The 26060-nt window shown below is 32.2% G+C and overlaps 1 protein-coding gene and 1 pseudogene across 1 annotated transcript in view; both read left to right on the top strand.

The window, feature by feature from the left end:
* The window catches only part of LRP1B (LDL receptor related protein 1B), a 1647539-nt gene that overhangs the window by 820317 nt on the left and 801162 nt on the right, over positions 1–26060 (top strand). The gene's annotated exons all lie outside the window — the stretch shown is intronic.
* On the top strand, positions 21634–21734 carry LOC120597513 (uncharacterized; annotated as a pseudogene).

Genomic DNA, 26060 nt, shown 5'->3' with positions numbered 1-26060 from the left:
GAGAGAGAGAGAGAGAGAGAGAGAGACAGAGAGAGAGAGACAGAGAGAGACAGAGAGAGAGAGATTGATTGATTTTTAACTACTGCTTTGTAAGAAAAGAAAAAGGGTATAATTTACCATGCATTAATACATCAATACATGCAAGCCTAACCTACAACACAAACAACCCATCACCTTCCCAAGAATTGTTTTGGAGTCACCAGAAAAGAGATTCAGAATAGTTTTAGGTTAAAGAGAGGAGACTTAAGTTACTTAACAGTGGACCTTGTAGTTAGTAAACTTCAAAACAGTACTTAAAAGATATACTACTAATAGATTTACTTCCAATACAACTCTTAGTTTTTATAAAAGGGGCATAATACATGTTCAAGGGTACTACTAAAACATTATGGTTACCTTGTCAGTTGAGATTTTTTTTCTCTAACTACTGATAATGTGAACAGAATATTAATGAGTTACTGAATTCTTCACCAGACTTTATTTTCGCCTTTTTTTTTTTTTGACTTTCCAATTTTACAAGGCACTTTATTGGTTAAAAAGAGATTTTTATCTGAGCTTCTTTTAGCTAGTCTCATTAATCTTTTAAAATATTTCACAGTTTATCAAAATTAGTCATAGATGTTTAAATTCCCATCAACTTTGTTCATATGATCAGGAAATCAATATAGGAATTTTGCTTTAATTTTACAAATGCTATGGTATTATTAGAAGAGGAGGGGCAAAAAATGTATAAAATTCTATAAATTCAGTTCTTTCACTAATCAGTATTAGTTATACTCTCAAATTAATGACATAGTGTACAACTTTAATTGGAAGAGTTGTTGTTTTTTTCAGATGTAAGTTGTAGCAAAGATTTGAAAACTAAAATTTATCCTTGTTATTGTTTTAATCATCCCCAGGCAGTTCAGGCTGAAATGTCTAATGGAACATATTCTAAACTGCCATAAGCCTCCATTCAGTGAATGGAGAAATATTTACTGAAGAAACAGCTGTCATCCATATGTGGACTTTTGTCACTCTTTACTTAAAGTCTGATTGAATATAAAGATGCATCATCACAATGGTTCTGATTTTGACAAGAACAGCTTGCACATAAGAACTTTGCTAGGAAGGCTGTGTAATATAATTCTTGAATGTAGCTCTATTTGTATTTGCAGCAGATGGTTACTTGACTCAATCTAACTTCAGTGATGCTTCAAGAGACATTAGTAAAAGAAGTTGTATTTAAACTGATTTGTTTGGGTTGTTGTATAAGGGTAGTAAGAAAGAATTGGAAATTTACAAATGTGCTAACAACATTCTTTTGGCATTCTGTTTAGAAATGTATTTGCTTGCTTGTTTTCCCTGCATGTGCTAACTGGATTTCAGATTAGCCTTTAAATAGCCTTGTCTGTCAAAGTGTTAGAAGGTGAAGCTATTGTGTTTCGCTTCTCATACCACTACTTTTATCTTTCCTTATTCTTGAAAAACAAAGATCCAGAGACTCTTTTTAAATAAAACTGACAATCTGAAATATATATGTAAACAACATCTCCCTTTCTGAATAGCGATATATTTTATGCTCTCGTTTCCTATTTCTCCCTGTCATTACATGAAAGAATCATATTTTGTCATTTTTGTCAAATGAATTAGGAATAGAAACCCCCCACATTGTTTGCATTTATTCTATCCTGGATTCCTTTGGGCCTAGTAACTGTTTAAATATAATTTTTTCATGAATCATTTATCATAGTAAGTTCTTTGAAATTTTTTGTTTCAGTTGGCTCTGTCTCTAGCACAGCTTTTCAATCATAAATTGTAGAAAGCCTGTTTGTAATAAAATGCTTTCAAATATATTCAACTTTTCTGTTAATATCAAGAATGTGGCTAGGATTAATGTGATGCTGTCTAAGGAAAAGACAGTAGGTTTTTCCTTTTACTTCAAATTTCGGGCCTGCTGAGGAGTAATTTAAATATTTGAGGTGAGGACAGTTCTGTATGACTTGCTAAAGGGGAAGTGTACCATCAATGAGATTTCTCCTACCTCTTCCTAATTACATGGGGTGATATATCTGAAGTTATAATGTCTGTTATAACTTCAGTTGGAAAACATCAGGAAGTATTAAAGTCTGACCTGACTCTTACAGCTTGACCTTAACAAGTATGAAAATAGAGGGATATTTCTCTTACCTCCTCAATGTTACTTTGAAAAAAAATATAATTTTCTTGTTTATATTTTAACTTCACTTTTCTCGATCCCCTGTTCCCTTTTTAGCTAAGGATTATTACATTATTATCACTATTATCTCTTTCAAAATAAAAATTTTTTATTGATGTTCTCCATGGTTGAATATAGATTACTGATTTTCTCTGGAATCTGCATATAATGTGAAGCAGGCTCTTATCCAGAAGTGACAGGAAGAGATTAATTATAAACCTTGTTCATTCTCTTGCTTTCTGATATGTTTACATTGACTTGTTAAATCAGCCTCTTTTTCTAGAGATTTCTTGAGATTTTCTTCTTTCTTTCAAATTTTAGCAATGCTCTTCCAGTGGTTTCTTGAAGAAATTTCCAAACTTTTTTTTATAAAGTCATCAAAATTGGGAAGTAGCATAGAGATCATAATTTAACCAACGTAAAAATGAAAAATAATATTTTAAAAAGCAGTGATTATCAGGGCTCTGCTTGTTTAATGGTTAAGAGCTTGATGCTGGAGTCGCTCTTCCTGAGGTCAAATTCTGGCTCCACCATTACTAGCTGTGTAAGTTTTGATGCCTCTTTGTATCTTGTTTTCTTATCTTAAAAATATAGATAATGCTACTACTACCCTAAAGTGCTGTTATTAGGATTAAATAAAGTCGGACACATAAAGCACTTTAATGCTTTCTGAGTTGTAGAGTATGTGAAGCTCTCTTTTTAATGTTACCTCAAAAATAACTACTAAAAATTTCTAACACTTATGGTACCATTAAATGAACAGTGTTGAGACCAATATCCCATCCCATTAAAGATGATTTTTTCCTTTCCAGCTCCATTCTCTTTCTACTACAAACTCTCTTAACATGGTTTATTTTATTTAGACTAAAACTATTATATAATAAAGTACTGAGAAAGAGGAGACATGAAGAAAAAAAAGTGGATATAACCTGGGAATAAAGATTAAGTATATATAGGATATCGGTGGAGAAAAATTCAGAGTAACTGTAATATTGGGAAAGTATCAGAGGAAATGTTATTTTAATATTTAATTTTGTGCAATATGTTTTTGGATTACCTTTAAGTTTCTTTCTAAAGGTAAAGATGAGAATAAATTTTCTTCAGAGTTACTTTTGTCAGTTAAATTGTATTTTCGAATATGACATTGTTTTAATAATAAACCATGTAATAGTTGAGTCTAATGAGGTTGTAACTGAGGACAGGAGTGGAGCTAGATTACACTTTTGTTTCAAAGGTGTGGCATTGAGCTTCTTATTAAAAACATCACATTAAACTTGAAAAAAGAATTCATTTCAAATTGTTGAAACGATATTGAAAAAAGGATCAATTAATAAACATGATGATTATTAGAAAGATAGCATAAAATTAAGAGATAATTTAGTGGTGGTTGGAATTAAAAATTTGGGAAAGGTATACTTTTGGGGACAGGGTATCATGGATAGAACCCAAACTCCATATAAGATGGCTAAATTGAGGGCTAGGGAAAATCTCCCATGTCATGTGAAACAGCAGAAATTAAATATTTTTCAAATATAATATATACCATTTTTGTATGGAGGATGGACTTCTGACTTGTAGAGAATGAATGACAGTGACTGTAAGATTTATGTGTGAATATATGACTCCGTGTCAGGATTGAGGAGAAAGTATGTTGTCTTTGTTCTCTACAAGAGCAGGCCATCTGCCAGGAGGCAGAAGAGTGAAGCTTAATTCTCAGAAGTTGAATTCACAAAGGAGTGAATGACAGTATTTAATAGTTAATAAACTCTTTCCCATAATCCACCTAGATCCCAGCTGTGGTGGAACTAATCATGTCTGAGGAGTGAAAGATAGAATCAAAGTTAATAGCCACCAGGGAGCAGGACTGACTAATGAAATTCTAGTCTGAGATGCTGTGTGCATGTGGGAAGCTAGAAAATGAAGTAGATTTGCCTGTACTTATGAAAGGGGTTTTGTAACAAGGAGATCCTTGGGATAAATTCAGGTTTCTCACTTCTATTAGATGGCTCCTAGAGCCGGGCCTGGTTGTAAGTTAGAACCTGAGCTCACTATTCACTTGCAATAAGATATAAGTAGAATTATTGCAGACTTTTGGCTATAAAAACCCCTCAGACTACACTGTGTGCAAATTAAACCTACAGATTGCACCCCGACAGTTAATTGCTACCTATCGATTTCAGGGTTCAGATGGTTCTGTAGGTGCTATGGTTGCGAATATTAGAAAGCCTGTAATGACATGCCCCTATGTTCTCTTTTTTCTCTTCATGGAAATATCAGTCTTGGTGGGTCATATGCTCATTTGCTATTCATGATTGCCCCTCATCTTTTGAAATTTATATTCACATTTTGATAATTTGCAAATCATGAGTCCTGACAAGTTAAGGAAGAATTGTCCTTTACACATACTCAAAAATTTATATATCTATCTATAGGTAGACAGATACATAGATATATAGATATATAGATAGATATACTTCTAGCCTCCTTCTCCACTTCAATATAGTCATGTGACAGGTTACCACAATCAGATACATCTCCCCATTGTTCAAGATGAGATATGTTTCTTGAAGTGAATGTAGTCTCTCTCAGAATCTTCTAAGCATATTCCTTTTTTAATAAATTTTACTTAATTTTTTGAGTTTGTGTAATAGTTTATTTGAGAAAGACTGACAACATACTCCAGGGAGCAAGATCTCAAATGCTCCCAAGAATAATAGTTTTGTAGCTTCTTTTATGCCTTTGAAATTAAGGAGAGATTGTATGGAAGATTACATAAAGATGGGAGAAAGCAAGATAGGGATTGGGTTACAGGATGGTTAACAAGATTATATGCTCTCGAGTATGATTACTGCTTATTTCAAGGGTGTTTAACCTACCTGCACAGAAACAATGGAAATGTCTTACTTAAGGCAAATATAAATCTTTTACTACAAAGTAATATGTCTGGGGCGTGACTACTCACCAGGACCTGCCTAGGAAGAATTTATGAACAAATCACCCTGTGAGGTTACTTTTCATAGACCAGCCCCCCCCTTTTTTTCCACAGTCCCCTCTTTCCAAGGGATGCTTTGATGACCAACCTTTTGGTTGAATTGTTGTCATTTCTATCAAATCTCAGTTTAAAAGTCATTTTCTTGACCACTGGAGTTGGGACAGTACCATAACCATAGGATCTGAGCTGAGACAAAAGTTTTCCTAAAAAGTAAAGGTCAGATGGAAAGTAGTCTGCTTTCATTGCAAAACAAATGAACAAATAAACAAACAAAAACACACACACTCTGGATCATTTCTATCCTGTAAACTATCATGATCCAAGTTTTGCCTTCTGTCGTATTTTTCTGTATTTGATATCTAGTGTAACATTTACATAAGCCATGAAATGGTTATTAACAGTTATCTTACACCTGTCCAGTAATTGTAAACAGCTGGGCTACATAGAAAAGCCCAAAGAACAAGTATAATTATTATGACTAGTAACATTAACATACAGGTAAAGACAATCAAACAAAATGGATTCTGAATTCACTGTCACTCTATAGGTAAACAAGCCTTGTCGATGTCTTAGGATAGCTGTCTACCTCTGGTTTCAGTGGCTTCTTGTCTTCGAGGAGGCTTTGATATCCTTAGACAGGGTCAGATATCCATTTATGGTTAAGTGCCTAATAATAACTCTTCCAATGAGATTGGAGAGTGTCTTTTATTTCATGTCCATTCCAACAAACAAAATCTCCAGTGGGAGTCAGTGATCTTTAAAGTCTTTGTCTCCTGGAAGCTTGATGTGAAAGAAAGTGATTATCAACTTCACATTTTCTTGAAGGGATGCTATCAAATCTTGGCAACAGTGGCAATAGTAAGCTGTCTCTGTTCAATAATGTCAGCTTATAAATTCTACAATCTAAGTCCAGCTTAAGTGCACTGTGATACACAAAAGAATGCAAAAAAAAGAAAAATGAGGAGAACAGGAAAGAACTAGGAGGTCATCTTAGGTTTCCCATAGTTCCGACAATTTGTTTAATTTGCAAGCATTATTTACTCATACAATATACCCTAGAAGTTTTTCATCATTTATTTTACAATGTTTCTCATGCATTTTCACATTAAAAAAAAAAAAAAAATTTTGAGATGTTCCAAGGGCCCTCCTGAAACACCGCAAAGTTATTCCTATATATAATGAGGTTTTAACCCTTAAAAAAACCCTAAATTTTCAATAAAAACTAAGAAGTTAGCAATTAGCATTCTTTAGCTTGGACATTTTATAACTTCTAGAAATATTTTTCATAGACATCAAAATCAGTTATTAACATGAACTTATTTTTATAAAATGGTGGTGAAATAAGGACATATCTGTTTTACTTCGACCAATAAACATGAGTTAGCTTTTATTTGCTAAGGATTAATCTTAGATCATGTGAAATTGAAAAGCATTTGAGTTTCTATATTACTGAGAATTTTAGAATACCTAATCCTTACAAGCATTTACTTTTAAATTATTTTAAATAATATCATCCAAAGGTTGAATCTTATCTCACATTTACAACATACATATATAGATACACAAAGACAGACACAAAAACAAATCATTTAGCTGTGAGAAAACCTCACTAGTTTATAAAAGGAAAATTGGACTTTAATTTTGCCATGGTGAATTTAAAATTTATATTTGTGCTTGATAATTTCAAGTGAACTTTCCTCTCAAAATAAGGACAGTTATTTTTAATAAAGCATTATGTTGGCACCTAAATGACATCGTTAGTTGACCTATTTATCTAAATCCTTTTTTTTTAAACTTTGAGAGACCAGTTAAATATGTTTTTTATTTATTCTGCTGAAATTTATAGCTGGCTTTTTCTAATTGTACATGTAAAAGATGTATTTAGAAGTATTCAGGGATCCTCATTCCGACTATCTTAGTATTAATGGGAGGCTGTTATAGGGCCTATTGGCCTCAGAGGTATAATCTCCTATGTTAATTTTAAGATCTGTAGAGTCTGAACAAACTTCTAGGGGTTACCAGCCATTACGTGTGTGTCTACAGATGAGTCAACTACAGTGGATATCTCTATAGAACTGCTCTATGCCCTAGAGGAAATTTTTCTTCAGAAACTTTTCTTCTTCACAAAGATTCTTAATTACCTAATAATACCTGAGCAAGGGCCAGTGAGACCTTACTGAACTTCATAAGAACTGTGATGCTTTCCAAGGTACAGGCCTCTCTCTCAGGCCCCAATCTCAGGGTGCACCTATTCCAGCCCTTCTGTCCAGGGCTCCCGTTGGCTTCTCAGGGATCAGCTATGTTCTTGCTCTGGATGCTGTGCAACACCCATTTCCACCACTCCAGATGTTGGGGGGGGGTGTCTAAAACAACTTGTTACCCCATTGGATATTCAGGTTGGGAAAGAAATCTTCCTTTCTCTTTCGAAGCTAAAGAGAGTTCAACCTCTCATTTAACCAGTAATGGTTTTGTTCAGACTCTCAGTAGGCAGTTCAATTAAAAGCCAAAATTAAAATCAGCAACCCATTTTCTCTCCTTTCCCTGGGTTATAGCAACTCTTATCCACCTTGAGGATTTTCTAAGAACAGTTCAAATAATGTCATGAGCTGCTACTTAAAGCAAGAAGACCTGGAATTCTGAGAAAAACTCACCCAAACTCACCTGATGTGAAGCCAGTGAACCCATTGTGCCCTTCCTTGTACCTAGCACTGGGTCTGGGTCCACAGAGTGGTCCTTGGTGAGCTTCTTTGGAATCCAGCTATAATATACTAAGTAAATGTTGATGTAGGAAATGTCCTAATCTGTAGAGAATTTTTATGAGATTATTTGAGCCAAACTGATGACATATGCTAGGGAACAAGATCTGAAATGCCCTCTCACACTCCTCTTCAGTAGAGGAAAACTCAGAGAAAAATAGAGATGTTCCAATGTCTCCAATAATTATTCTACTAAGGTTATATATTGACCTGCTATAATTTTTCTGTTGGACATCTTGAAATTAAAGTGTCTTTTTAAAAAAGCCTATGAATAAAATGAACTGCTAAAAGTATATTTTGGGTTATTAGTATATCTTTAAACAATTTTAGTCCTACACATAGGAGCAGTCCTCAGATGGGCTGACCTCTGGATTCACTTATATGAGGGAGAGTGCCAAAGGAGTTATTTGCCGACTTCTCCTTATACTCAGTGGGTGATTAATGCAGTATAATGACAATATCTTTAGTCTTATAAATTTGTATGAATTATTCAAAAAATTCTACTAATGTGTTTTCTTATCTATAGCAGCAAAGTCAAGTGGCTATCATTATGACATAAAATATTTTTCTTTTTATCTATCTATAATCTAAATATCTCTATACCTGTTTTCTAGTTTACACTACTACTACCTTTTCTTGGTTAGTCTAGCATTCCTGGATGTTATTTAGGTTGACAGAGAATTACCTAAGCATTGAGCATCTACTGAACTTTGGCCAAGTTACTAAACACCTCAGGAGAGTCGCCATCTGCAACTTTTCAATCTCAAGTTCCTTTTAGGAGTTGCTCATGTAAATAGTCAAGAGAATATTGATATGCAAGTATGTGTTTCATGGTCTGCACTATCTTAACTGAAGTTAGTGGTTCAAAGGCTCGCTAAAGAGTATAAATCTATATTAGCTATCTTATGTATGATTCAAATTCTTCTCATTAATTAATTTTAACTAAGTTCAACCTCTTTTCAAATTCCTCTCTAGATCTTTTCACATGTGGAGGTTCATGTATGGCATTATCTTTAATTACCATCTCTTTCAGTTATCAATTTTTCTTTTATAATGTAATTAGCCTAGGAATATGGAAGAGCAACTTGGAGTGGTTTATGTTCCATTCAGCCTTTACTAGAAACTTAACACAAATTGGTTCAACTGCTACTTCGTTATTAATTTATATCATTCAAAAAGTCAAAATAATGCAAAACATCATATTTCTCTATTTGCTCTCTACTGTTCTCTCTTTTTCACTCTATAATTTTTCAATATTTGCTAAGTTTATCTCTAAATTACTAAGTTCACAATTCTATTTCTGGAAATATATTTAATGTCTTCTCAACCTTCTAACTACTTGTTATAAAAGAAATTTCTTCTCTGAATTCTCACTCTGATTAATTTTGTCCATTCAGGTAAAATAACAGGGAGAAAAAAGAAAAAAAAAACAACTGCGTATAGCTTATTATGAAGGAATTTAGTATTTTAATTAAAAATCTAGATTTAGGACAGTCCCTGAGTTGGTTATGTTATAGTGGCTCAGTAGTATCATTAAAAACATAGATTTCTTCTACATCTTTGTTTTGTGATGTTAATTTTAATGTATGCTTTTCAGGCTAATTCCTCTGTGGTCATAAGATAGATACTGAAGTTCCAGAGATCCTATGTAGAAATATTGTATAAAAAGGAGTATGTTTCTTCCTTGGGTGTAAAAGAGCTCACAAAGCAGACATTTTCTCATGTCTTCTTGGTCAGAACTTGGGTACATGCCCACCACAGACAACTTTTATCATTGACATATGACAAGTCAAGCAACATGAGAATGAAATCAAGCTAATATGAAAGAAAGAAAAGTGGATTATGAACTACCATCATCTACTATAATCACTGTTGTAAGATAGTCCTTTCCCATGTGCAGCCCCTGGTCTCTAAGTGGTCTCTTTTTGTTTACCTAACACTGTTTGGAATATGGACAAATATTTTGTTGCAATTCTTCATCCTCTCTTCTGGGACATTTTCATTTTCTTTAAGCCAAAATCGTTAAAACTCATACTGAGAGTTTGTTTGATTTTCTGTAACATTTTCTACAATACTGAGAAGTTAGGGTCGAGCCCTCTTTTTTTTTTTTTTTTAAATTTTTAAAGACATAGTTTAAGAAACTGACAGGAGCTTTTATTTCATCACATTGTCCAACACTTTGGAAGCTATATGAATATTTCTAAGCCACTGGGGTAATATTAGGTAAATTATTGTTTCACTTATAAAATAATTCTTAAGTGGCATGAAAGCTTTCTTACTTTCTGCCAAAAAAATACTTTATATACTAGGAGAATCTGTGCTATTATTAGAAAAAAAATAATTTATATTTTCTGTTAGTTTAAAATTATTTCTATTTTTTCATATAGAGTTTTATAAAAACAGAAAGTAGTTATAAGCCAGTTGTACTGCTTTTGAAAATATATGGACAACTTTCTTGTGACCAGGGCATCAAGATAATGATATTATCTATTCTTTCACGGAGCTTGGAGTATAATAGAGTTATGTATCAAATATCAAATACTAAGATCAGAAGAGATCGTTATCATAGTTTACAAAAAAAAAAAACAGTAGTAATTTCTTTGAAATTTTTGAGGTAAATAATGGATCAGACAAAAAATGTTATTTTCAAAAACAGAGAACTGGATTTGTAAACACCACAAAGAAAAGCACAGAAATAAAAACAATAAAACAAGTACTTGACACCATTTCCTTTTTCCATTATCACTCTTTCATACATAACATAAATTCGGAATTTTACTGTAGGCCATATAATCATACACAACCAAAAACAAACAAAAAAGCCCAAGAAATAGAAAATAATAATTATCTATTTATGCTGATTTATATTTCACTCTGTTTCATTGCTGAGCCTTGCAGGATATTGAAACAAAATTGATATTTTCTCTTTAGTCAGATTTTAAATGGTTTGACTAGGGAGAATGGTTTGACCCTGGCTTTAGGGTTAAGGTGAATGTTTTCCAATATCAAGTGGTTTTTACTCAAGGTGTTGTTGTTTTAAATCATTCAAAGAGAAAAGGCAAATATTGAGGGTATTTAGTCTTCTTTCACTTTTATTGTGATTTAACTCAAAGTAGGTTAAAGTCTTAAATGTAAGACACTAATCATGAAAATCCTAGAAGAAAACAAGAATAAAACTCCTTGACATTGGTTTTGATAATGAATTATTAGACAGGGTACCCAAAACAGAAACAAACAATAAATATAAAAGCAAACAAGTGAGACTACGTGAAATTAGAAAAGTTTCTCACAACAAAAGAAAACATCAACACAACCTACAGAATGAAAAGAAAAAAAAGTGCAAACCATATATCTAATAAGGGATTAATATCTAACATATATAAAGAAGTAATGTAACTCAATAGCAAACACAAATAAACAAACAAGCAAACAAATAACCCAATTTAAAAAATGGGCAAAGAACATGAATAGACATTTCTCCAAAGATGATACACAAAAGGTCAACAGATATGTAAAAAGATGCTCAACATCACTAGTCATTAGAATGGCCATCATCGAAAAAAAAACAAGAGATAACAAACACATGCTGACATGAATGTGGTGAAAGGAGAAAGTGAACCCTTCTGCACTGTTGATGGGATTGTAAATCGGTGCAGCCACTGTAAAAAAATTGTATCAAGATTCTTCAAAAACTTAAAAATAGAACTATGGTATAATTCCACTTCAAGGAATATATCCAAAGAAAATGAAAACACTAACTAAAAAAGATGCCTGCACCCCCATACTCACAGAAGCATTATTTACAATAACTAAGACATGGAAACAATCAAAGTATTCATTGATGGCTGAATAGATAAAGAATTTATCGTACATTTATACACAATGGAATATTACTCTGCCATAAAAATTGTGGAAATCTTACCCTCCCCACAAAAAAACTGGTAGAAAAAGAGATCAGACTTGTATTTAGCAGTATCAAAGGGTAGGAGGAAGGGCAATTGGAAGAAGATGAGAAAAGGTACAAACTTATAATCATAAAAAGAAAGTACTAGGGATATAATGCACAACACAATTATTACAGCTACACTGCTGTATGATATTTAGGAAAGTTGTTAAGAGAGTTAATCCCAAAAGTTCTCATCATAAAGGAGATATTTTTACTTAATGTTTTCTTTTTTTTCTTTTTATGGCATAAGAAGATTAATGTTAGCTGAACCTATTGTGGTTAATCATTTCACAATTTATGTAAATTAAAACATTATGTTGTATGCCTTGAACTTATAGAGTGATGTATATCAGTTATTTCTCAATGAAACTGGAAAAAATGTGGACTATAAAAAATTGTGCTTAGGTAAACATTTAAGTGCAGATAAAATGTCCCCCAGTGACATCTGAAAATAATTTAATACTCTGATAAAAACAACACAAACAAATTTAGTCATTGTTGTTTATAATTATTAAATATCATTGTGATACTGTCATCAACATCCAAACTATTTAGTAAATTTCTATATTGACTTCCTAAATCTGGTTTAGTTTGGCATAAAATGAAATTAAAATGCAATATAAAAAATAAAAAAAAATGTTCTTGCTTTTTGAAAGCCTTCGGTCTAGGTCTCAATATGGAATTTAGAATCAAGAATCTAATTAATTTAAAGTTATACTAAGTAATTAATTCATATCATAAGTTAAATCTGGGACCTATCTAAAGTGGTTGGAATTCTACAATGATCAAAACCTCCAAATTGATAAGATCACTGATTCATTTTTTTAAGGAAGCAAAAACATCCTGTTTTATTTTATATTACTTATTGTATTTTGAATTTAATTTGGCAAAGTTATTTCAATGTATACACATAACTTAATGACTTATAATGAAAATGACTGCATTAGACAAATGTAATTTTCACAAGTTTGAATGAATATCAATAGAATAATCGCCTTATAAAAACTATATTTATTAGAATAATGATAGTTACTTTTAGAAACTCCAAAATTGTGACATAACACAATAAAATTATATATTTCACACTCATATATGAATCTGATGAGAATGTTATAGATTGATGGACAGCTTCCTCTATGTGATTATTCTGGGATTGATGTTCCTTCCATTTTTGTGGCTCTAGAATCTCATAGGGCCTTGGAATATTCTGTTCTCTATGAACAGAAAGGGGAATATGTTGAAGATATATAGACATATAGACATAGTTGGATGCAAAGAGATCAGGGAAATGTAATATCTGACTAGGCAGTTGCTTGCCCATGACAATACCATATTATAGAAGTATGAATGTGCATTTTCAAAGAATACTTTACCATTTCTGCTACAATCTTCTTTTCTGGCTACCAGATAACCCAAATGTACCCTTCTTGCCATAAACAGAATATACTACATTTAGGTCAAAGGAGAGGATCTCCAGGTGATTTGCAGTTCTCTCCATCATGTCCTTTTGTGCTTTTTTGTACAGCAAACTATGAACCAAAAGATAAGATATCTGCATCCACTGTCTCCTCCATACCCTATATAAGTTGATAGACCAGTGATAGAAAAACAAAAAATTCTTATCTAGAAAATGGAAGACTGGAGACACACAGTAGTCATGATACAGAGCAATAATAAAATCCTTCTAGGCAAGTAAAATGAAGAACTTCTGCCCTGGTGCTTTGGGAGTCGCTTGTCTAAATAGATGCTTCTTTTTTGCAATTTTTCTCTTTGTCTATTGTTCTCCTTTACCTATGCTTCCACCAGCAAGTTCTTTTTAGTCTATTGTGTTCAATACTGCATATGAGGTTGGCAATGGGGAATATTCTCCTCCTGGGGGTTCTATGTATTATAGACAGTTTCTTGTTTCTTTTAAGTTGTTTTAAGGTTTAAAGTGACAAAAGATTTTGCAAACTCACTTCATGAATTTTGCAGTTAGAAATTCCCTTGAAAATTAGTAGAATTTTATATTTTTTTGGTTCTCATTACTTCTGTATAACAATATCCACACTCAAAGGTATACTTTAGAAATAATTATCAAACCCCATTTATTTCTTTTCACATAACCTCTTGGTTTTCTCTTTTACCCTATTGAATACACTTTGAGATCTGAAAACAGTGCTTTAGTGGGAAGCAAACACCTTTGTATAAAGGCTAAATTCCTCTGTTTAGCAAGAAGTCTTAATTGGCTTTTGTTGCTCAAAGACATTATCAATATTTTTCTTACTATTCAAGAGAAGCAATTGGCGTTTCCAAACCTGGGGGGCCCAGTCGTGGACTTGTTCTATTCCCTTTTACTGTCTTGCTGTCAACCAACCAATTCTAACCTACATTAACTAAGAAAAAAAAAAATTGTAATATCTTGCCAAAGTAAGCATGTAGTAACTAACCCAGCTACCAATATTACTAATATTATACTTTTAAACTTATTTCCTTAAATCCACAGGCTCAGTAAACATTTGATTTTTCTTTCAACATATTTTTAAGATATTAAAACTGACATTTTTATCAAATATTTTTAATATTGAATAATTGTCCTGGGCAATACTTACCCTGCTGCTGCCACCTTACCATTAATCCGATGTTATATATTTTAGGTTTTATTAAGGTAGTTCTGTACTCATGCTACCAACTTCTGAATTTGTTATGGTAATGCTCACTGACATATTTCAGTGGATAGTTTGTTTTTGTTACAATGCAGAGTATATGTTCCTAGTTACCAGGCAGCTTTTCTCCATGTAAAAAGTTGGAGGCTCCTTTCATCTTGCATTTCCTATATCCTTTGGGGCCTCAGAGTCATCTAATTTTTGAACAAAAAAGAAAGGCACACCTGCTTTAAAAAAAAAATCAGCTCAGCAGTGACATACATCATTTTGCTTACATTCCAGTAGTGTCATCTAGTCACTTGGTCATATCTGGAGACAAGGAAGCTAGAAAGTATGGTTTCTATCTGGGAAGCTGTCAACTACTACACATTTTGGAAAAGGACAGGCATGAGTATCTGGTTGACAGATAACTATTTTACTACTGTAATTACTATCTGATTGCATTATTTTTTGACTTTTGGTTCTTAACAAATTAAAAGTAAAACAGATTAATATGTCAAAGCTTTGGTTTCAAAAAGATATTTTGAGTTGGGTGGGTGCATCTTTTTCCGAAGAAGTTTTTTAAACTCCCCTGAATGCTTAGAATTTGGGTTTATCATTTTATCTTAAATCAGTCGTTTTTATTAAATTCATATTTCCTGTTGAGACATTCAAGTGTCCAAGTCATCTATTAGAAGTTTTCCTGGCAAATATGTAATCAGATAAATAAATAGATTATCCCCTGACCGATGACTGAAATAACAGACATCTCCACAGTGAGAAATTTTCTTTAAATAGCTTGTTCCAGATTCCTAGAACCTAAACACCCTCTTTTTTGAAAAGGCAAGAAAAACCATGAGAAAATTTTATTTTCAATTCTTTTTAGTCATCAGAATGATATTTTTTCTTAAGCTCTCACTGCTACTCACAGAAGGTCTTGTTTTCCAGACTGAATGTCTTGGATTGTATTTAATACACACTAGGTTATTTTTGTTTGTTTGTTTGTTTGTTAAAGCATTCTCTAAATAAATATAATGTTTGCAGAATTCAGTCTAATAGTGAATGACAGAATAGATTATTGGCAGAGGTAACACTAGAAGTAGAAGAGAAAGAGAAGACAGTTGAAATAGTGTAATAATGGTATGTTTTAAAATACTTTTGAACTAACAAAAATCCTAACTTCAACTGTCTTAAATAACAAGAATTTATTTTCTCACTTAAGATAAAGGCCAGAGAAGAGAGAGCTTGGTTGGATCCAGGCTTGGTTGACTCAATGCCTTACTGGCATCATCATAGAGTCATAGCCCTTCCATATCTCTGCATTGCCACCCACAGCTACATCCTAATTCCTTTTTCCCATGGGCATAAAGTGTTGCAAACAGCAACTTAGGAAAATTGCTTACTAGTCTCATGAAGCAGAAAAAGAAAGAAACCTGGCCCCTAAATATGGAATCTAAACTCATTACTTCAGGATGACTGGGTTAAATAAGGTTGCTTTCTTACACCTGGAGCAATATCAGTCACTGGGAGAATACCATGTGCTGTTTAGATTTGTATTAATCAGAGTCCACCCCTAGATCTGGAAGTGCATTCAGTTTTCCTAAGTCATGTGGGCTTTGGTGGTGGTAGGGGTATGAGAAATGATGGCTATCTGAGCACACTCAAGCTTCTGTTAAGAAAGAAAAAAAAAAAACTAGAAAAAGCAAAACAGATCATTTCAGTCACAATGGAAGAGAGATGTATGGATTCAAGGTCATGGTAATATTTGCTGGGGAATGTAAACTACTTGAGAACAAAATTACATTATTTCTGATGGATATTTTGAGGTTCTTTATCAAAGACCTGAAAATACTAGATAAGGATGGAAATGGAGGTGATGATGATGATGATGATGATGACAACGACAACAACAAACAGGACAGTGAAAACTGCAGTAACACCAGAGGTGAGGCTTGCACCAAAGAGGCAATTATTGAAACTGTGAGGTTACTAGTCACACGTTTTTTTTTTTTAAATCTTGAAGCATGCTAAATTTAAAGAGCAACTCCTAATTTATTCCATAGAGACATATACTTTAGGAGATGTTTAGTGATTTCTCAATAAATAAGACAGATATAGGTTTAGATGATTAATAAGAATAAGAAAATTCCTACTTAGAAAATCAAACTCGCTGCTGGAAATGCTACCTTTTTTAGATCCTCTTACTCTTTAAATCTGCATATGTTCCTATTATTCAAAGACAATATCTGAGTAAGATAAGAAGACTGATAATATATAAATTTGAGGTTGCTTAATAAAGAAAAAAAAATTAAGCCATGCCTGGTGTTTTAGAATTACATTTAAGAATTACATTTTCATAGCGTTATTACATATAGCAGGTTTCACTTATCAGATAACTTAATCTCACATGATTTAAAGAATAATTTAACTATATATATTTTAAGTTAATTATATTAAGAAATAATAGTGACAACTAATAGCTCATGAAACTTCTTTATTTTGTAATGATTAAAATTCAGATCCCATTTTTTTATGTGAAATAGGAATATTTATTTTAGTCAGTTATAGTATACATAAATTTAAAAGATCAGTGTCCCTGTTTTAAATACCTGTAATTAATAGTATTTTTTTTTTTAATTTGTATCTGATCTGTGGCATTTTTCCAGGAAGTAGTCTTAATAAATTGTTTAGATTGGAAAAGACATTTTATTATATATTTGCTATAATATTCTTATGGTTCATATTATAGAAACATATGTAAGCCAGCTGGGAAATTAAAACACAATACTTTATGGAGCATTCTGCTCTGCTCCTTTGTCTTGATTGAATTGATGGTCAGTATATAACATGTGAGCTCATCTGCGCACTGTGAACTTCTTCATTATGGAGGTGATTTTATTGAACATGTTCTAATCTCAAGTATCCCAGAATGTCAAGTCACTCTCATTGATTACCTAATGACTAGACTACTTTACACTTGCATATGGAGAAGTAGAGTCAATTAACTAGTTTTGCATTACCTATGTTGTTTTCTTTATATTTTGTACTATTTTAGAATGTGAATTTAAAATTCCGATAGGTCCCATTTTCTTTGAAAGCCACACACAGAGAAAGAAAGAGGTTAATATCAACAAAAATGTTACTGAAGGTTTACTTTGATCCAGTCATTGTTCTAAGCACTTTCTTTTCATTGATCAATTTAATCTTCACAGCAACTTGTGAGGTACTTGGTACTATTATCTTCTTTTACAGATAAGGTTTAGAAAGGTAAATTACTTGACCATCATCAAAGAGCCAATTAAATGTTTCAGTCAGGATTCCAACTTAAGCAATGTCACCCCACACACAAACTGTACTCTTATCCACTACACTATACCCACAGGGACTCAGCTTTTAGCAGGGGAGTTTTAAGATGAAGTAGGTGGGGGTTTGTGGTGTTCCAGCATTTGCCTAAAAGACTAGGTACTCAGCCTTGAAGAAAATGGCACTTGAGAATATGCAATTTGGACATTTTTTACCTTAATATGGGGAACTTGTAAGTTTGCATAGGTATCAACTCCATGAAGATGAATAAAAATGATACAGAATTTGTTGCTGAAAATTTAAAGGAAGAAACAACATGACATCTTGGGAAAGTTGGGACTGGGGACTATAGAGAGATAAATAGATGGAATACAGGTAATTTTTAGGGCATAGAAACTATTCTGTGTGATACTGTAATGGTGAGTACATGTCATTATGCATTTGCCAAAAGCCCATGTAATTAACCGTACACCACAGAGTGGAACACTAATGTAAACTAGGTACTTTAGTTAATCATAATGTATCCATATTATTTCATTAATTGTAAAAAGTACAAAACACTAACGCAAGATGTTGATAATAAGGGAAGCTGTGAATGAGGAAGAAGGGGAGTATAGGGGGACTCTATATCTGCTCTATTTTCTATAAATCTAATGCTCTGAAAATAAAGTCTATTCCTTTGTTTTTAAAGGAAGAGATAAAAAACTATGTTGTGAATGATCATATGACCGTAATTGAGGATCAATCAGGAAACATGATTAACTTCAGAAAAATTGTATCTTTTCTGTTTCAGTGCTGACATCCAAGACTTCCACATTCTCATTCATTTACAGTCAAATTCTAAAAATGCCTTTCTTCTATGTTTTCTGTATACCACTAAGTTATGAATTCTGAATGAACTCAAGCCTCCTTTTCTCCTCAGCTACTCCCTAAATAGAAACAAAACACCTTTAGAAAGCATCATTAACTCTTACAAAGCCAGGGGTACAAACAAAAGAGTCTTTGAGTGGTTTCCCTATAACTTACAAGGACGAAAGAAAGAAATCTCCCCCAGCATCTCTTGCTGTGATTATAATGATGGTACTCTATTTTCCCACGCAGAGTCAACCCTTGTTAATATGCTGGCATTTGAGAGGAATATTTACTTTCAGTTTTAAACATAAAATAGCTTGTACTGACTGAGAAAAAGGAGGTGGGTAAATACTATTTTTTTTGTGTGTGTGGAGTGGGAAGTAATTTGCCTGTGCTTTTCTCACTATTCAAGTCAGAGTTTGAGAAGGAAACAGCTTTAGAAACTGAGAGAGCCAATGGCCCCCTAACTGTGCTTTCTACACACATGTAAAACTCAACCTGAAACTAACTGACAACATGAGCAGTATGAAAAACGTCAGATGGCGATGAGAAAAAACAGAGTAAGGAGAGAGTCACATTTTAGTCATAAGTAAGGGCTAGCTGAAGTCTATGCAGGAGAAATACTTCTTTTGGTGTCATTTTCTAGGGTTTGTGGCTTGGTTGCCCCTAAAAGTATAATTTCCTATTCAGAAATGACTTATGTGAGTTATATGACCCTCATTATCATATTTACAATTTCAGGATTGTTGGGTTTACCTTCTTGCAAGAAATAAAAGGAGATTTTTTTAAAAGGCAGCACAATTTTGGAAGAGCTCTAAACCCACACCATGGAATAGGTATTGCTATATACTATTTAATAGGAGTAGGAGTATGTAGACTTATTCATAAGTGGTATATAGGTACTCTAAAATTAGCAGTTTGAGTAATTGATAACCAAAAACTCATAATGAATATAATATTAATAATATCTTCAGCCAGAGTAAGCAACAGTTTTTCTGTTTGGATTGTGATTTTGGGGGAAGAGGGGGTATATTTTTTCTGTGCCAACCTGTCCCCAAATTTTGCCTCTACTTCCACATTTGAATCTGGTTGATGTTGGACTTGCTGCTTCCTATTATCAATTTTGATGCATTAAGTGATGAAATCTCAAACTTTTGTCCTTAGAAAGAACAGATTCTCTTCCTTACTATGTAATAACTATAATTCTGTTGCTATCGGCCTTGTAATTTCCGTTCAGCATGCTACTGCACTGTGCAATGAAGGATTAATGATAGTGCAATTCTCCTCAAATACTTTAATGATTTTTGCTGTCCTGGAAAACTGCAATATAAGCCATTGGTGAGGTTTTCAGAAATCTCTAGTGATTTTAAACAGGTGAACAAACCCCAAAATGTCAAGATTAATTATCAGAATTTTTTCCTATTCTTTATTTATATATGCTTCATATTTTCCAACCAAATTTGCCCTACTAAGGGTATTTATAACAAAATGTCATTGAATACTGTACCTGTTATGATTACTACTAAATTTTGTTTATCTGCTATGCTTATTATAACCCATTTACTTTTATTACTCATTTAGACATAACAAAAACCTATGCAATGCACATTATTTATTATACTCATAATAAAAATTAGGAAAATAAATGGGCAGAAATAAATCACTTATGTCATAGTTACCAAGTAACAAAGTCATAATTTGAACACAGAAAACCTTGCAGTAGAATCCCTTGTTATAAACTTTCGAACAGAAGCTATTTAATTAAATGAAGAACATACACATAAAAGTTCCTATTTTGTAACAAAACATTATCATTTTTATAATTATTACTGTTAGTTATTGTAATTATTTTCTTTTATGGCCTTTTCTGTTTTGACAGTCAACTGCAAAATTTTGTCTATAATTCAAGGTTTTATATTTCAATAGTAATTATAATTGTTTAAAAGTTCACTGTGTTGTGCAGTACACTTCACAACTCTGAATAACTAACTCATTTTTTTTCCTAAACATAGTTATAATAGAAACCACTGCTTCACTTTCTAACAGATGGAAAGCCATCTTGTTTTAATGCACATCATTTCCAACTGATACAAGCTGTCAGATAACTTCTGGTAAAAAGAATGCTGAATCAGATATTTATTTTTAGAGACAATTTTTGAGGTATAGGCTAGCTTACCCAAATGAGAATATGCCATATCACTTGACTCTATAGATAAAAATGCTGAAATATTCTGTCATTTTTCATTTTAGATTTTTGCTTTAGACTTCTTACTACGCATGCTAATTCCTATCACGTTTCTCTTAGCAACTGCTTTTTGTCTTAAAACCATTATTCCTTTCATTTAATAGTTATGCCCTAGTTTTTATTTCTATTCTTTGTTGAGAATATCTGGAACCTTGTAGTTATAAGTAGTTTCATAATAGTTACAAGCATGTGCTCTAGAACTCAACAAACCTAGATTTGAATCTCAACATAGCCATTTGTTGACTGAATGGAAAATATTTTAATCATCAAACACTTTAGGTTTTTTTTTATTTCATAATACTTCTATCAAATATTATTATAAGAATAAAATAAATTAATGCTTCTAAAGTGACCATAATTTACCATGGATATTATTAATTTTAGTCTTCTAACATGAGACATCAAATAGATGATGATTAAAGACCCTGACAAAAACAGATTTTAAGAAGTGAGGAAGCTGATTTAACACCTTCATGTCCATATTGGTTATATATAGCTAGTGGCTTTTCTGGTGAGTTGATACCTATCTTGTATTGTTTAATAAGTATTTCAATACCACTACTGGAAAGAAGAAAGTAAAAAGAAAGTAAAAGAAAAAGTTATTGTTTATTATGTGTTATAATTGGGTACTTTTATTGTCTAATTTGGTTAATTCATGTAAATATAATATTTGGAAAATATGAGAGCTAGATTTGTGTAAAATTAAAAAATACTAAGTGCTTATTTAACCTACGCATAACCTAAAAATGGAATGATACAAAGAATATTACCATGAATCCTGAACAAGGATGACATTTTTGTGAAGCATTTCATAGATTCCACAGTTCTGGAAAAAACATATATTATATGTTTTTTTGTGTCTACAATGATAAAGCAAGTGTGGTAAAATAATAATAAATTGAGATTCTGGGTGAAAGGTTATGGAAGTCCTTTTTATTATTCTTTTAACTTTTTATAAGTCTCAAGTTATTTACATTTTTTTTAAATTAGTATTCTGAGAAATGAAAAGTAAAAATGAAGTGTCAACCAGGTTTTAAAGTAATGTGTTTCAACTAGATCTGGACAAACACCTACAGTATAGGTGCTTTCAAAGTGTAGTGATTTCATGTTTTATGGATATTACAGTTTAATTTTTGGATTCGCTAGTACTACTCTATACTAAAATAGTATATTTTCCTAAAATATTGTTTTAAAAAGTTGTTAAAAATCCATATAAGTTTAATTGGTACATCTTATAAAACAAATTATTAAGACTGCTATTTATTCTTTACTTTGATGCAACTAGTAAATACTTTCATACATTGATGCTTTCGTAAATACAAATTATGATAAGTGCTATGACAATAAAAGCATTATTGTCAAGACTGATGGAGAGAACATTAGTTAAGTTAGTTGGTCAGTGAAAGTTTAACTGAAAAGATGACATTTAAGATGTTACCGGGAGGATAAGACAAAATTGTGAAAAGGAAACTGAAAATTCAGTTAGGGAACAGGAGGAATATTGTAGAGAGAGAGCAAGCCTATTGCCTTGAGGAGGAAAAATGAAAGGCATGTTTGAGAACCTGGGGGAAAAAAAAAAGCAGCATGGCTAGAGTCCAATAAACTGGGAGAAGAGTGGTTCAAAATGAGTACGGAGAGAGAGCCTGGAGCTGTATCATGTAGAACCTTATAAACCAGGTTGGTAAATTTTAAGCTGAGGAGTCAGTTGGTCAGAATTATAATTTAGAAAGCTGTGTTATTGTAAAATAGTGTATGTGTGAGTGTCTGTGTGTGTCTGTGTGTAGGGGGTAAAATGGGAATTGAAAGATAAGTAAAGAGTCCATTTCAATAGTTTAGGATAGGTAATGGTTGTTTGAACTAAGGTAGTACCTACATAGATGGAGAAAACATTCTATTTAAAAAACTTTGTGAACATTTTGTGTAAAAGAGATTTACTTTATTAGAAATAGCTATATTTCTTAATATAACTTAAGACTTCAACCAAAAAAGTAAATAACAACAATTGCATGCAAGCATTTAAAAAAAAAATATTAGAGCCTTGTTATATCGAGCATTGAGTTAACTAAGACTTCTAACTAAAAACAATTTTATTTTTAAGTGAGTGAGAATTTAATCGTGCTTATTTATATAATCACAAATTATATGGGCCTTTTAATTTCTTATTTGCCCTTATAAACTCATTTAAATGGAGATAACTTACAGAAAGTTTGCTATTGCCCCTATTTTCTTAATGTTTTAATTATACTTAAAATGATTAATAATAATATTACATGGTATTAGAGGATAATGATGTACTTCCTAAATGAATAGAATAATAATAAGTGTATAATTAATTTGTAAATTATGAATATCATGAGCCTGTAATTGGTAAATATATATCTAGTAGAAAAAATTTGTCAGTTAATATTTTTTGTAATCATGGTATTCATTAGGGATTTGTTACCTTTCATTTTATACTTATATAAAATATGGGTATTTAATCAATGTTATTAATATTTTACCAAAAAGTAGAGAAAGAAAAACAAGAGTTGGTGATGTGGAGGTACAAATAGTATTTTGGGGAGAGACCTGGTTTAAGTCAAAAGACTTTGTTTCCAGGTATGGATTGGGTAACCTTGGTTAATTCATGGCTGATGATTTCTAAGTTTCTTTTCAGCTCTCAAAGTTTGTGATTTTTCTGAAATGTACCAGAGATTAGAACTCTTTGGTTTTTATCTAGGTTCTCTTGTTTATTCCACATTCTTGCTGCACAATGACTTAAAAAATCAAATTTTAAAAATTAATGATGATATTTCATTGTATATCATTGTTATTTGAGTTTATTGGGAAGAGTGGTTTCTTAGAAAGAGTGGAAGGATCGGATTAAGTGTGGTAAACTAGAAACTGGAGTGCAATGATTAAAAAGCTGAGCCATTGAGATGATGGGTCAAATTGAAATTAGGAAATAATAGTAACTACTTTTAGTAGTTGAGTAGGAAAACATTATAAAAGTAATCAGTAAAGGAATTCTGGACCGGCTGCTACTGTCTTTCTAATTGTCTCATTCCTTCTTAGAGTGATTCTACATCCTCCAAATGCCAAAGTTTATTTTCTCCCTAATGAGGCTATGGGAGATTAAAAGCTGCTTCTCAAACCTGGATTTCAGCAAATTCTGTTTGTTACTATCACAGAAAGAAATATGACCCCTAAATAAGTGTAATTGGAATGACTACAGAGAAAAATCCTGCAACTTGGGTTAGAATACCTTGGGTTGAGTTCTAGTTTGGTATCCCACTAGTTTTATGGAAATCACTTATCTGACACTCAAAAGCAGCTTTGTAAAATATGAACAATTTTATGTGAAAGTTTCATTTATTCTCATTAAGAAGCCATAAAGATTAAATATGGTAAATTATATAAAAGTGCTTTGTCATCTGTAAAATGCTATTTGTATGTTAGCTAGTTTTCTCTATTCATCAGTTTAGCCTATCTAGTATGACTATTGATAGATATAGTTAAAAATGGGAGATTTTTTTACCACTATTAGTCATCTTTGTATTGATTGAGTTGTATTCCCACACCCAACACTAATTAACAAAAAAGAAAACAAAACAAATGACAAAATTTCTTATTTCCTCCAGTTCTTCAAGAGATTATAAGACCATTAACTTCTATGTAAGGTTCATTTCACTCCTCTAAAATTCATCTCTACATTTTGCTTCCTTGTAGAACATTCACTGATTCTCTTACTCATATTATGAGTTCTTTAAATGTCATCCAACTCACATAGCAACTGGAATAGAATCCAGTAGAGACGGGTATAGAGTAGATTAGTGCTTTTCTAGGTCTTATCTTGTTTCCTATCAGGTCTAATACAGATTTTCCACTAAAACAGCAAGATAACATCAAAGTTTAAATGCTTTTTTAGGAATATATCTGAGTACCTAATAGTAAGTAGGTTTAAGATATAATATTTTTCTGTAGAGTATAATAATTCTGAATCAGTACCAAACCAGGGTTTGTAGTCTTGATTTTGTCCAGGCATCTTCCTAATGCATTCCAATGTAAATTTACAAGATATCATATATCCAAATGGTCATCAGTCAATAGAATCATCTTTCAACACAAAATAGTTATTATTACCAGATTGAGGGGTTTTTATTCATTTTGTAAAATTCAATTCAAATTACACCTTGTAATATAAAGCTTTTATTTCATTTCATGGAAATATGCAAATTTTCTTAAACATAGGAAAGTTTATAAATATGTGACTAAATATCTGTTGTAAAATAAGCTGTTTCCTTTACCTTAAATTACATATTTTTCAAAAGAAAAACTTCAGACAAACATTTGTGTTTTTAGGCCAATTAGGTGATCATTTCAGGAAGCAAGAGTGAGAGGTGAAGTAAATAAAAGAGGAAAAGCCAATATATGGTGTATTACTAAGGCAACTGTGGTGATCTAGGACTTGATTCTCCTCAGGATATTCTGAGAAGCATATGGAATGCTTGTCAGAACAGTCTCCCTGAGGGCTGACCGCTCCTTTCCTCTGCTGGTTGAAAGTTGCCCTTGGTACGTTAATTTTCCCAGCTTATATATGCCTACTGAATGAGGTTCAGTTTGTTCAAGGTGAGGTGCTGTTAATATATGGAAAATGAAAGCTCATTTTTAACTGCCCACCATAGATTGCACAAGAATTAGAAACCAAGAGGATGCATAGCACAGTATCGGATACATTCTTACATATGACTTTGTGAATTTCAGTGATAAACCACTTATAAAAACATTGTTAAAATCATCCAGGATCCAATATTACTTTTCGTTTCTATATTTCCAATTTATATATTCAAATTTAGAAATTCAGAATATAATTAAAATGGGCCCTCTTAAATTATTTTGTGTTTATCAAAACTGCATATAATCTGAGATTTTATACTATTCGCATGCCAACTAATTTGCCCTCCAGAGTCTCCTAGACCTTGGCAAAAGGTATGAGATTTTTGAGTCAATGATAAAGTACTTCATTACTCACAGGACAGCAGGCAACAAGAGCTGCATGCTCATATTGGTTCCCCTCCTTTTCAAACAACATTAAGAAGATTCAGAAGAGCAACAAGATGTTTACATTTTGGAGGAAGCCTCCAGAAGCAGCTCTGGAAGATCATT

This window comes from Pteropus medius, unplaced genomic scaffold (genome assembly GCF_902729225.1).
Source record: "Pteropus medius unplaced genomic scaffold, Ma_sr-lr_union100, whole genome shotgun sequence".
NCBI classification, from domain to species: Eukaryota; Metazoa; Chordata; class Mammalia; order Chiroptera; family Pteropodidae; genus Pteropus; species Pteropus medius.
This window is presented reverse-complemented; position numbering and strand designations above follow the sequence as displayed.